A 10,113-nucleotide genomic window follows, 5' to 3' on the forward strand; every position below is an offset into this window, starting at 1 on the left:
AACCTATTGTTACCCGAGACCTTCTAAACACTGGATTGTCTTCTCGTGGATAGGACCTTCAAGCTTGGTGGGGGTGTTAAGTGTAAAGCAATCAATGTCTACCCTGAAAATGAAAATTGGTTCTTTGAAAGTTTCCAGAATTGCCTGGAATGTTGCAAGAATGTTCTTGTGATATTCCCGAAGGTTGCACCAAACATTACTACAATGTTCCGCAATTTCCAAACGTTAGTTTTTATGAAGTTCATAGCATATTTATTTTAGGCTTAACATAATATTCCATTGATGTTCACGAAATACAATTTTTTTTACCTTGTCTTGGAGTTCCTTAGAAAATGTTATACTTTAGCAAGAAGTCCTGAGGAGATGTGGTATAAGGCCAATATACCACGGCTAAGGGCTGTTCCTAGGCACGACGCAACGCCTGGACACAGTCCTTAGCCGTTGTATATTAGCCATATACCACAAACCCCTGAGGTGCCTTATCGCTATTATAAACTGGTTATCAACGTAGTTGTAGCACTAAAAATACATGTTTTGTCATACCTGTGGTATACGGTCTGATATACCACAGCTGTCAGCCAATCAGCATTCAGGGCTGGAACCACCCAGTTTATACCTAATTCAACATGCTCAGCATGCACATTTATAGCTCAATGCATAAGAAAGCAGAGTAGTATACATCCCCATTGTTTCTAGATTTAATGGCAATTCGCATTTGAGGACTGTATTGTAGGCCCACTACACTAATATAGACATACAGTACCAGTCAAACGTTTGGACACCTACTCATTCAAGGGTTTTTCTGTATTTTTGATACAGTAGTCAGAATGAGTGTCAACTTATCTTATCAGCTGTTGTCAAATACCTGAGTTGGAAAAGACCAGTGAATTCTACGAGATCAGATTAGAGGAACAAGAGGAGAGTGAGGAAGGAACTGTTTTAGTCAGTGGGCCTCTAAAGTAACACACACAGACTTACTCCCAGCAGTTCTAATATCAATAGATGGCTTGGCCTTATTAAGGTGAAGAGGCAGGTTCCAGGCCTCTTCCCAGCCTGACTTTAGATCAGTGCTTAGGGACTTAACAACTTTTACATGCAACCATTCACACACTAATGTTCCAGACCTACCTGAACCCAACCATGTTGTTCCAGACCTACCTGAACTCACCCATATTGTTCCTGACCTACCTGAACTCAACCATGTTGTTCCAAACCTACCTGAACTCAACCATATTGTTCCTGACCTACCTGAACTCAACCATATTGTTCCTGACCTAACTGAACTCAACCCCATATTGTTCCAAACCTACCTGAACCCAACCATGTTGTTCCTGACCTACCTGAACTCAACCATGTTGTTCCAGACCTACCTGAACTCAACCATGTTGTTCCAGACCTACCTGAACTCAACCATGTTGTTCCAGACCTACCTGAACTCAACCATATTGTTTCTGACCTACCTGAAATCAACCATGTTGTTCCTGACCTACCTGAACTCAACCCCATATTATTCCAAACCTACCTGAACCCAACCATGTTGTTCCAGACCTACCTGAACTCAACCATATTGTCCCTGACCTACCTGAACTCAACCATATTGTTCCAGACCTACCAGAACTCAACCATATTATTCCAGACCTACCTGAACTAAACCCCATATTGTTCCAGACCTACCTGAACTCAACCATGTTGTTCCTGATCTACCTGAACTCAACCCCATATTGTTCCAAACCTACCTGAACCCAACCATGTTGTTCCAGACCTACCTGAACTCAACCATATTGTTCCTGACCTACCTGAACTCAACCATATTGTTCCAGACCTACCTGAACTCAACCATATTGTTCCAGACCTACCTGAACTCAACCCCATATGGTTCCAGACCTACCTGAACTCAACCATGTTGTTCCAGACCTAACTAAACTCAACCATATTGTTCCTGACCTTCCTGAACTCAATCATATTGTTCCAGACCTACCAGAACTCAACCATATTGTTCCAGACCTACCTGAACTCAACCATGTTGTTCCTGACCTACCTGAACTCAACCCCATATTGTTCCAAACCTACCTGAACCCAACCATGTTGTTCCAGACCTACCTGAACTCAACCATATTGTTCCTGACATACCTGACCTCAACCATATTGTTCCAGACCTACCTGAACTCAACCATATTGGTCCAGACCTACCTGAACTCAACTCCATATTGTTCCAGACCTACCTGAACTCAACCATATTGTTCCAGACCTACCTGAACTCAACTCCATATTGTTCCAGACCTACCTGAACTCAACCCCATATTGTTCCAGACCTACCTGAACTCAACCATGTTGTTCCAGACCTTCCTGAACTAAACCATATTGTTCCAGACCTTCCTGAACTCAACCATATTGTTCCAGACCTTCCTGAACTCAACCATGTTGTTCCTGACCTTCCTTAACTTTGTCCCTTTGTGATCACTGATAGGTGGAAGTACTGGATGGTTCCTAGCCTATTCTTTGGCATATGACACAGAGTAGAAGCAGTGGAATGATGGCTGACTGCCTGACTCCACCATATCTTGGTTGAAGGACATAAAAGCTATAACACGGATCAAAAGCTATTCCTCTGAGAGTAGACAGGATTACAAATGTGTGCACATCCTTGTCATTTGAGTGAGAGGGAGAGAGAGAGAAACATCAGTTGGTGTCACGCTTCCAATCACAGTCAGCCTAAATATGCAGGGAGAGCTCTGCAGATTTTGTTGTGAGGATACAGAATCAATAGACCATTTATTTTGGTATTTCCCTCAGGTAGCCTGTTTCTGGTCTCAGGTTTAGGAATGGCTGAAAATGCATAGCATTGATCTAAAATTGACCCTAGAAATAGTACTGTTAGGAGATCTGGAGAGACCGGGTCAGTCAATTACTAATATACTAATACTCTTAGTAAAAGTATTTATCTTCTACTCGCAATCTGTATATTCTATTAGATAGATTGAAATTGTACGTTAAACATCATAGCATAGTTGAAAGATATGTGTTGCGTAGAAACACAAAGTGGGTGGCCAGCAGAGATAGATGGGATGTGCTGAGGGAAGCTGAGGGTTGGGATGTGGAATTGGAGACAAGTGGGAGTGGAGTTGCTGTGTGAGAGAGAGAATGATGGTCAAAAGATAAAGGGGGAATAAAAGTCTAAATAAAACATAATAAAAGTACATTTGAATGACACTGAGGGGCAGTGTTTTTACAACGAATGCCGGTTTGCCTGAGGCTGATGCCGTGCAGGTGTTTGTACACATGCATATACACACACTCTCATTCAAATACACACGTACAAGAACACACACATACATGTAATAGTGCCAGACATGCACACAAACATATACAGTTGGCATCGCTGTTATGATTTCAGTTGTTTTAAGTTTTTAGCATTGTTGTTTAGTTCATTCTCTTGGTTGTTGGTGCATTGGGGGGTTCTTGGGGATGGGGAATGGAATTAATTGTAATCAGGTAGGCCTTTTTTATGACATTTCCACCAGATCAGAGAATTACATTTTTTTCCCCTTTCATGCTGAGTGGTTAATGAGGGTTTGGCCTGGGGGGCTTTATTTGGCTCATCGCGCTCTAGCGACTCCTTGTGGCGGGCCGGGCGCCTGCCTGCTGACTTCGGTTGTCAGTTGAACAGTGTTTCCTCTGACACATTGGTGCAGCTGGCTTCCGGGTTAAGGGAGCGGGTGTTAAGAAGCGTGGCTTGGCGGGTCAGGTTTCAGAGGACGCATAACTCGACCTTCGCCTCTCCCGAGCACGTTGGGGAGTTGTAGCGATGAGACAAGATCATAATTGGATATCACGAAATTGGGGAGGCAAAAAAAAGAAAAAAGAAAAAAGAAGAATATGCTATGATGACGTCATGTTAAATTACAAGTGGCACCACTTGTTAATTTTTTGTCAACAAGGAACTATAATTTAGCGACAAGGGAGAAATGCAATTTATCATCTGAAGGCAATTAAGTTATTTTCTATCGCCGAGGCAACTCATACTTTATAAACACAAAGGATTTATTAGGAGGACATCAAGGTAAAGCAATGACTTCTACAGGAGGGATGAATCAACGAAAGATTGGGCCCCTGGTCAAAGGTAGTGCACTACAAAGGGGAATAGGGCGCCATTTGGGACACAGCCTAATCATCTCCCTTACATAATGTCCATGCCCCTGGGTTTCCAGGTGAACTCCATCCACGCGGCTCTGACTCGCTGGATGGTGGACCTGCTCCTCCAGATAGTGCCGGACCACTGTGACAACCAGGAGCGAGCCCTCCTGCCGGCGGGACCCCACACCACCGTCATCATGGAGGTTTCCCTGGAGCAACTAGCGAAGGACGCCAAGAACCTCTCCCAGAAACTGAACAACTTCTCCAAATATGTCGCCATGTAAAGCTACTGAACCAGTTCCTAGAGTTGGTCGATAAGGCCTCCGCCACATATGCCCCGCACCCAGACTTTCTATGTACAGCATGCTAACAGGGGTCCTACCATTCTCAGTGTTTTGCAGTCAAGGATGTGAATGCTAAACTCTGTGTGTGTGTGTGTGTGTGTGTGTGTGTGTGTGCGCGCGCGTGCGGGGCAAGGGATTAAATCCATGGCTAGTGCCCCCCACATAGGCAGGGGAAAATCAGTGCTGACCTTGGGAGATATGAGGGCCAGAACATGGCTAATGAACTGAATGTTTTCTTCTCAAGATTTGAATCAGACAACTTTGTATCGGAGGTAAAACGAATGGAAGCATCATTACAAATGTTTGAGAGAGTTGTTGTTAAACAGTCTGATGTTTTAAAGTTGTTCAGGTGATGTAACACACACAAAAGCCCAGGCCCAGACAAAATAAGTGGACATGTGTTAAAGCACTATGCTGAACAATTGGCTGGTGTTTTTACAGACATTTTCCAATCCTCACTCGACCAGCAACACGTGCCAGTATTGTGTAAAAACTCAATAATTATACCCATTCCTAAAGCATATAATACCTCTGTGCTGAATGACTACCGCCCTGTCGCCTTGACATCCTTAGTAATGAAATGCCTCAGCGTCACCCAGAAGCTTCTCGACCCATTTCAGTTTGCCTATCAGCCTAGCAGAGGAGTTGATGATGCCATTCTTACCCTCCTTAACATGGTCTATAGACATCTAGAGGGTTCCAAATCCCATGTTAGGGTTCTTTTTGTTGACTTTTCTTCTGCCTTCAACACAATCCAGCCCTACATTCTGGCACAGAGACTCATTCGGGACTTCTCCTTAGATGGGGGGCTGGTTTTGTGGCTGTTGGACTTCCTGAGCCAACTCTCACAGTGAGTCAAAATAGGTCCCCACGTGTAGGACATACGCAATACCAACACAGGCTCTCCTCAGGGATGTGTTTTGTCCCCACTCCTGTACATCTTGTACACTAATAGTTGTACTAGTTCCCATCCTGACAGACACCTCGTTAAGTTCACTGATGACACTGCCTTGATCAGCCTGTTGCATGATGATGTGGAACACCATGGCCCGGTCCTAAATGACTTTGTAGAGTGGTGTGAGGAATCACACTTGGTCCTCAATACCAACAAGACCAAAGAGATGTGCAAAGACTTCAGGAAGCGTACAACACCTACCTCTGCAACATCTATCAGAGGTCAGAATATAGAGATTGTAGAGGAACACAAATACCTGGGTGTCCTCTTGGACAATAAGCTTCAGTGGAGTAAATGTGCAGACCTGATCTACAAAAAGAGCCAACAGAGACTGTACTTTCTCAAAAAGCTGGGATCTTTTAATGTAGACTACTATACTGACTCTGTTTAACAAATCTTTCATTGAGAGTATTTAAACTTTTTGTATTGTTTGTTGGTTTGGCAATGCCACTGTCAGCCAGAGAAATATGCTGAGAAGGATTATCACCACAGCAAGCAAGGTACTTGGAGTCAAACAGTCAGACCTGGATGAGATCTTTAAGGTCAGGGCCCTCCGCAAGGCTCACAAAATAATTTTAGACCCAAGCCACCCCCTGTACCCGGACTTTGAACTACTCCCCTCTGGGCGCAGGTATAGGGCACCCCTAGGCAGGAAAAAACACAACTAGACAATCATTTGTGCCAGGTGTGACATCCTTCCTAAATAGCTCGGGCTAATGTTCCTATCGACTCATGAAGGCCAGCAGGCTAGTGTATTTTTTATTTTTTTATTGGTAATTAACTGTTATGAAAGTTGTATTGTCAATTTTGTTTTGCATTTAAACGCCACTTTAAACGTGTGTACATGACACTGCAACAAAATTTCCCCATGGGGACAATAAAGTCTGTGTGTGCGTGTGTGCGTGCGTGCGTGCGTGCGTGCGTGCGTGCGTGCGTGCGTGCGTGCGTGCGTGCGTGTTTATGCTGCTCAGGACGGAGTCCTGTCAGATCCTGCTGTCTGACGTGAAGGGCAGTTCCGTGGAGCTGTGCGTCACACTGAACTGCATCCCCCATTGCCCAGCATGTGATCTCTAGTGAGCCTGTGATAATCATTTTACTGTGGTCCCTCTCTACCTTGCAGTTAGCCACCCAAAATGAAAATATCATCCCACTAGGCACTGATGTAAATTCAGGGATTTTTTTTAACTGACATTGTATTTAGGTTAAACATTTATTTTTCATTTCACATTGATGAGTTCTTTAAAATCATGAGGAAAAAATATATACTATAATTATTTTGTTGAAATGACGTGGATTCAACCAGCTTGCACCCAGTGGGGTGTCATTTGAACATTTGAAGCCTCACAGGTTTTTGGTTGATGTGATATACAGAACAATGATATCACTAGATGAGCCTAGCTGCAGTGTAGCAGTGTATCCACTCGAGGCTTTTGATGAAGAAGATGAGGTGCAAAATGACAGGCAGATCCAATTAACTGAGGTCACATGGTGACCAATTAACTGAGGTCACATGGTGACAAATTAACTGAGGTCACATGGTGACAAATTAACTGAGGTCACATGGTGACAAATTAACTGAGGGCAGACATATGGTGACCAATTAACTGATTTCAGACATATGGTGACCAATTAACTGAGGTCAGTCACATGGTGACCAATTTACCAAAGACTACTAAAAAGATTTGGAACAAAACTAGCCATGTTCAGTATCTGAGAGGTGCTAAAAAAAATAAAAAATAAAATAACTATTATTATTATTAATGATTAGTATTATTATTACTATACTTATTATAATAATGATTATTATTATTAATGCTAGTCATTTGCATCTTCCAGCTCTGTGGTGAGATTTCCCCTAGGTGCAGATCTAGGATCAGCTTCTCCTCCTCTAATCCTAACCTTAATCATTAATTGGGAAATACTGAACAGACCCAAGGTCTAGGCCTAGGGGCAACTTCACCCTTCACTTATTTTCATTCAAAATTAAGTCTATAGCTAGAAGTACGCTATACATACAAAATGATGTGGACACCCCTTCAAATTACTGGATTCGGCTATTTCATCCACGCCCATTGCTGTCAGGTGTATAAAATTGAGGACACAGCCATGCAATATCCATAGACAAACATTGGCAGTAGAATGGCCTTACTGAAGAGCTCAGTGACTTTCAATGTGGCACCGTCATAGGATGCCACCTATTCAACAAGTCAGTTTGTCAAATTTCTGCCCTGCTAGAGCTGCCCCAGTCAACTGTAAGTGCTGTTATTGTGTAGTGGAAACATCTAGGAGCAACAACGGCTCAGCCGCAAAGTGGTAGGCCACACAAGCTCACAGAACGGGACCGCCGAGTGCTGAAACGTGTAGCGAGTAAAAATCATCTGTCCTCGGTTGCAACACTCACTACTGAGTTCCAAACTGACATTGCTTCCCTACTGACATTGCTTCCTCTGGAATGGGTTTCCATGGCCGAGCAGCCGCAAACAAGCCTATGATCACCGTGCGCAATGCCAAGCGTCGGCTGGAGTGGTGTAAAGCTCGCCGCCATTGGACTCTGGAGCAGTGGAAATGCGTTCTCTGGAGTGATGAATCGCGCTTCAGCATCTGGCAATCCAACGGACAAATCTGGGTTTGGCGGATGCCAGGAGAACGCTACCTGCCCCAATGCATAGTGCCAACGGTAAAGTTTGGTGGAGGAGGAATAATGGTCTGGGGCTGTTTTTCATGGTTCGGGCTAGGACCCTTAGTTTCAGTGAAGGGAAATCTTAACATTACAGCCTACAATGACATTCTAGACAATTCTCTACAGGTTGGGGAAGGCCCTTTCCTGTTTCAGCATGACAATACCCCATACACAAAGCGAGGTTCATACAGAAATGGTTTGTCGAGATTGGTGTGGAAGAACTTGACTGGCCTGCAAAGAGCCCTGACCTCAACCTTATCGAACACCTTTGGTATGATTTGGAATGCCGACTGCAAGCCAAGCCTAATCGCCCAACATCTAGTGGAAAGCCTCCCCAGAAGAGTTGAGGCTGTTGTAGCAGCAAAGGGGGGACCATCTCCACATTAATGCCCATGATTTTAGAATGAGATGTTCAATGAGCAGGTGTCCACATACTTTTGGTCAAGTAGTGTCTTGTTAAATAAAGGTTAAATAAAATGTAAAAAATAAAAAAGTTTAGGTTGTGGCTCATCGACTGCAGTTTTGGAAGTTGTCTGCAATACCTATTGATGACCAGCAGGTGGAGCCGGAGGACCCATGGAGTGCTCACTAGCCGGCTCTATTATCAAGCTGATAGGCCATGATGGTAGCATCATTGAGCAAACCCTCGGGGGAGGATACTATTCAGCTGGATGGGGTCCTGTGTGCCTCGTTTCATTGTGAAAACATTGATGTAGCAAGACATGCATTCCGTCCAAATCTTCTTTGTTTGGTCTCGCAGACTGGAGTCATGGTGGCTCATCCACACACAGCAGAACCTGTGATGCCCTGGCTACAGTGGGGATTCTGCAGCACTAGTTACTGTAAGTTATTGGTCTTTATTGAGGGGTCACACTCCCTCAGCACTCTGTATCTCCCATCGAAGTATTATCACTGGAGTATTACATTGAAAACACACACAATGGGGGATGCAGTTGAGTGTGATGCACAGCTCCACGGAACTGCCCTTCACGTCAGACAGCAGGATCTGACAGGACTCCGTCCAATCGCCACAATCCCTCTAAGCAGCATAAACGCACGCACACACACACACACACACACACACACACACACACACACACACACACACACACACACACACACACACACACACACACACACACACACACACACACACACGGTTGTCTCTTGTAAAGTGCTTCACTTGCACTCGTAATAGTTTGTCACAAAAGCCTTTTTCGCAACTGTAATGTACACAACTGTATACTTAATTGTGTGTGTCAGTTGTGTGTGTGTCAGTGGGGTTGAGGCCCAGGCCCAGAGTGCAGAGGAGCGGGCCCTACAGGCAGAGGAGGCCCTCCAGGCAGCGCTGGAGAAGATCCAGGATCTGTAGAGACTGCTACAGGGCAGGCCCTGCCTGGAGGCCAAAGGTAGGTCAACACCGAGACACACCTCAGTGCTAGGTCAATAGCATAGGATTGTAGGATCTTAATTTGAGCCAGTTCGCTAACAGGTGGCAAATAATCCTGCAGCAACAGGAAATGTGAATTATTATGTGGATTATAATTACTGGACATTTTTGTAGGGGTTGATATGTTTGACACAAGGGGAAATTATGTCTTTAATTTCAAAGAGGAAATGACAAACTTCAGCCTTTTTAAACCTCAAATACACTACATGTTTTAAATATCCTGCTTTGCAGGAAGGTTCTCCTGCAGCAGGCTGATCAAATTAAGATCCTACATCTGTAGGTCAACACTGTTGGATTTGGGATTTGGAGACTCATCTATACAATTTGCATTGCAGTGAGCAAGAAGTCTGTGGCAGCGGTTTTTCAAGTCAAAGGTGTCCCCCCCTGAACCCAAAACAGTGAGTCAGAAGCCTGAGACTAGCCCCAAACACACCAAGCCCAAGAAACGCTGAACCTTGAAAACAGTACAGTAGTTTTAGAGGTAATGGGAACTCGGCTCCTCTGTATTTGACAAATGAATAAAAGCACAGTGAAGTCTGAGTATCACATG

The sequence above is a fragment of the Salvelinus namaycush genome, chromosome 10, assembly GCF_016432855.1.
Source record: "Salvelinus namaycush isolate Seneca chromosome 10, SaNama_1.0, whole genome shotgun sequence".
Lineage (NCBI taxonomy): Eukaryota > Metazoa > Chordata > Actinopteri > Salmoniformes > Salmonidae > Salvelinus > Salvelinus namaycush.